This window comes from Herpailurus yagouaroundi, unplaced genomic scaffold, assembly GCF_014898765.1.
Source record: "Herpailurus yagouaroundi ecotype Mexico unplaced genomic scaffold, PumYag 164, whole genome shotgun sequence".
NCBI lineage: Eukaryota > Metazoa > Chordata > Mammalia > Carnivora > Felidae > Herpailurus > Herpailurus yagouaroundi.
Window position 1 is genome coordinate 15,866,247 of NW_024412405.1, and position 4,405 is coordinate 15,870,651.

Consider the following 4,405-nt stretch of genomic DNA (forward strand, 5'->3'; position numbering starts at 1 on the left):
GCAGCAGCAGCAGCAGCAGCAGCAGCAGCAGCAGCAGCAGCAGCAGCGACCGCGGCCGCAGGAGTCGGAGCAGGAGCTGGGGACGGGGAGAGCCGTAGCTGCCCGGGGAGAATTACTGCCCAGTGGGAGAACCGACTAGACCCTTCCCCCATTAGCCCACTTCCCCGGTGCCGCTCAGGGATTCGCACTTCTCATGAACTAAAGCTGCACCTTTTTCTTCCTAAGCAAGCAGCTTGTGAACAGCTTCCTTTATCTAAACTTAACCGCAGTTTAATTACTGCCCTGGACCATTGCCATCTCCCCCACGGCGTCCCCACCTCTTCCGATATTCCTTCTGTGACACTGAGCTGCAACTCCACCGGGCTCCCTTGTATGTTTGTGTGGCTGTGACCATGTCTCTCTCTTCCCCTTCCTCTGTTCCTGTGTGTCTCACACCGTGTCCTAGTATCTAGTTGTGGCATATTTCATGTGGGTAAAATAACAGCTTTTTTATTTAATAAATGGGAACACTGCTCTTTAATTTTTTTTTTTTCAGCGTTTATTTATTTTTGGGACAGAGAGAGACAGAGCATGAACGGGGGAGGGGCAGAGAGAGAGGGAGACACAGAATGGGAAACAGGCTCCAGGCTCTGAGCCATCAGCCCAGAGCCCGACGCGGGGCTCGAACTCACGGACTGCGAGATCGTGACCTGGCTGAAGTCGGACGCTTAACCGACTGCGCCACCCAGGCGCCCCAAAGGGAACACTGCTCTTTAACACGTTTTTATCCTGGCCACACAGAGCCACAACTGGAGCATGTCTTTGAACAGCCGCTTTCCTTATTGCAATTATTTCCATTTCCACCTTTGAGGACCGCTCTGGAGATGGGGTCCTTGAAGCCTGTGGTCTCTGGATCTCTAGCCTTTGTAGAAGTGATCCGTGGTCTTAATGCAGGTAGTCTTGTCCAGGCGCCCTATGGACCTAAAATTATTGGAGGGTCCCTGAGCTGGGAGAAAACACAGGGGTGAAAAACGGCTCAGAGAGGTGAAGCTCTTGGCTAGTTTTCCATGTCGTAGCTGGGACTACTAACTAGGTGGGCCTGAACCTTTGGACTTAAATTGCATTTGCATTAGATCTTTTGTTTCTTGACCCCAAACTAACCTGAAGGCTAGAGCCACACATTACCCACATTAGCCACATTCTGATAATTTACTCTTTTAAATGGGGTAAGCCTAGGAGATCCCAAGGGGGTGAGTACGCCTACGTTTGTTTTGATTGGTGTATTCACTTTGTGTGGGAACATCTCTTGGCCCTTTGGCCCCTCTGAAGGAAAGAGGACTATGGGTAGAAGAAGGAATTTGGATGTGGGTATCGTCAACAGTGGTGAAGCAGGCAAATGTCTCCTTAACTTCAGGCAGGGCAAGGAATTCTGAAGCACTTTCTGTTTGTGGCTTTTTCACATGAAAATGGGAAGATGAGGATTTTGGATGAAGCTATTTCCAGCTTCCTTACTGCAGGGGAAGGAGTGCTTCTCTCTGTTTTACACCTGACAGTCCTGAAGCAGAGGTGAAGTTGCTTGGGATCACACAGCTATTTAGATGTAGAGCAGGATCCCAAAGCAGGCAGTCTGGCTCCTGAGTCTGTGTTTGTAACCGCTGTACTGAGCTGCTTCTGTTTGGACACTTGTTCTTTTTTTTTTTTTTAATTTTTTTTTTTAACGTTTATTTATTTTTGAGACAGAGAGAGAGCATGAACGGGGGACGGTCAGAGAGGGAGACACAGAATCTGAAACAGGCTCCAGGCTCTGAGCCATCAGCACAGAGCCTGACACAGGGCTTGAACTCACGGATCGCGAGATCATGACCTGAGCCCAAGTCGGCCACTTAACCGACTGAGCCACCCAGGCGCCCCGGGACACTTGCTCTTAAATACGTGGAGAAGGCTAGTCCATACACACTTTTGGTCTTGCAGGCCGGAGTTTCTTAAAGTTACTGCTGTTGGAGATGAGATGGTGCTTGTGAAAGCTATCACCATGCTTTAGGGCACCTGTCCTCAAAGCCGGGCTCTTAACACCTTTAGCATCTGCATCACCTGGGAGCTTGTTAGGGATGCAAATTCTCCAGCCCCCATTTCAGACCAGTTCTGTAAATTATGTAGAAACTCGGGGGGGGGGGTGGGTTTGAAACAGGTGCTGCAGGTGATGCTGATGGAAGGTTGAGCCTGGCTCGCTGCTTGAAGCCACCGCTCCCAGTGGCATTGTTATTCCAGTTTTAAAAAAGGGTTGTGCAAGTCTTTTGAGGTCAGATTGACCGTGATTGCTATCCTACGTTGGTTTATTTACCTTCTGCAATTCTAGGGCTTAAAAAAATTTTTTTTAAGTGTTTATTTAACTTTGTGAAAGAGAGAGAGAGATCATGAGCCAGCAGGGGCAGGGAGAGAGGGGGATACAATCCGAAGTAGTCTCCAGGCAGGCTCCAGGCTCTAGGCTCTGAGCTGTCAGCACAGAGACTGATGAGGGGCTCAAACTCACATGAGATCATGACCTGAGCCAAAGTCTGATGGTCAAACAATTGAGCCACCCAGGTGCCCCTGCAGTTTTAGAGGTTTTAAAATCGGAGGCCACCTTAGTGATTTCCATGTGTACCTTCTGGCTGCAGGTGGGAAAGCTGAAATGAGCCCAGTTAGGGAGTACTGCCTGGAGATAAGGCCCAACTTGTAGAGAAAAGCCCTAGTTTTCAGCTTCTCATTGGATATTTGCTTTTCTTAAATTTCATCTGCTTTCTAAACTTGTGAACTGGTAGCTGTCTATCCAAATGATGCTGATAAATAGCTTTACTGACTTCTATACAAATGGCCTTACTGGGGTTTTGGTGTTTTCACAGCACACTTTGGGCTTAGAGTCTAGGGGTCATACGTTTGTGGCTATTGGCAGTTGTTGAGGATTTTTGTTTTGTTTAAACAATTTTTTTAAAATATTTATTTTTAAATGAGAGAGAGTGTGCATGCAAGTGGGGGAGGGGCAGAGACAAAGGGAGACCCAGAATCTGAAACAGGCTCCAGGCTCTGAGCTGTTAGCACAGAGCCTGACGTGGGGCTTCAACCCACAAGCCGTGAGATCATGACGTGAGCTGAAGTTGAACCCTTAACTGACTGAGCCACCCAGGTGCCCCTGTTCTATTTTTTAAGTAGGCTCTGTGCCCACCCAGTGTGAGGCTTGAACCCACAACCCTGAGATCAAGAGTTGCATGCCCTACAGACTGAACCAGCTAGGCATCCCGTTATGAATTTTTCAAAAGAATATATATATATATATTTCTGTTTTTGTAAGAAATTTAAAACTACAGAAAAAGAAAGGAATATGGATGGTTTATTTTACAGAGAGTGTGAGTGGGGGGGGGGAGGGGGAGAGAGAATCTTAAGCAGGCTCCTCCAGAGTCAGCATGGAGCCCAACTTGAGGCCCCATCCCATGAGCCTTTTGACCATGACCTGAACTGAAATTAAGGGTCCAATACCCAACTGACCGAGCCTCCCAGGTGCCCCTGGATGATTTGTTTTTATTAGCCAAGTATATCTGCTGATGTTTTGGTTGTTTCGTCTTCCTCCTAAAACTCTTGTGCATGTGTCTTTTCTACAAAACCAAGTAGTCTCCACCCCCCCCCCAGCCAAATAGTTTTGGATCCTGATTCTTTCTTAATTTCCAATGGTTAACATTTATATATGGGCTTAAATCGTCAAAACAGTATATTTAATGATTGTGGTTTATTCAGTCTTTCACTTGTGTCGAGTACAGTTTATTTCTGATTATGATGCAATGCACGTCCATGTATCTTTGTGCGTCTTTCCTTTTTCTCTACTCCCCGAAGTAGAGTAAGTGGTGAAAGGCAAAATGATTTCCCAGTTTTGGACCAGTTGACCCTCAATATCGGCTTGTATGCATGTTTCATTGTCATCTTTAAATACCTGAATTAAGGTGCTTAAAAGGTTAAAAATACCAAAGTTTTAATTTGAATTTGATTCATATAGATGGAGCTTTTTTTAAATATCTTTGAATTTGTGTTACATTTTTTCCCATGAGGCATTTATACTTTTTGAAATAACTTATAATAGTGCTTATCATATTTTTTCAGATTTTCATTTGTCTCAATTTAGATCAGAGTTTTTTTTTTTTTTTTTTTTTTTTTCCAAATAATCTCTACACCCATTGTGGGGCTCAAACTCACAACCCGGAGATGAAGAGTTACCTGCTGAACTGACTGAGCCAGCCAGGCACCCCTCCCCTACATAAATTTATGTATCATTAATCGGGCTTTTCTTTCTGGTTTTTCTTTTTCTTTCTTTCTTTCTTTCTTTCTTTCTTTCTTTCTTTCTTTCTTTCTTTCTCTTTCTTTCTCTTTCTTTCTTTCTTTCTTTTTCTTTCTTTCTTTC

General features: G+C 45.3%; 1 protein-coding gene across 3 annotated transcripts in view; it reads left to right on the top strand.

Moving 5' to 3' along the window:
* Window positions 1-4,405, top strand: part of ABCC4 (ATP binding cassette subfamily C member 4 (PEL blood group)) — a 265,767-nt gene that overhangs the window by 581 nt on the left and 260,781 nt on the right. The gene's annotated exons all lie outside the window — the stretch shown is intronic.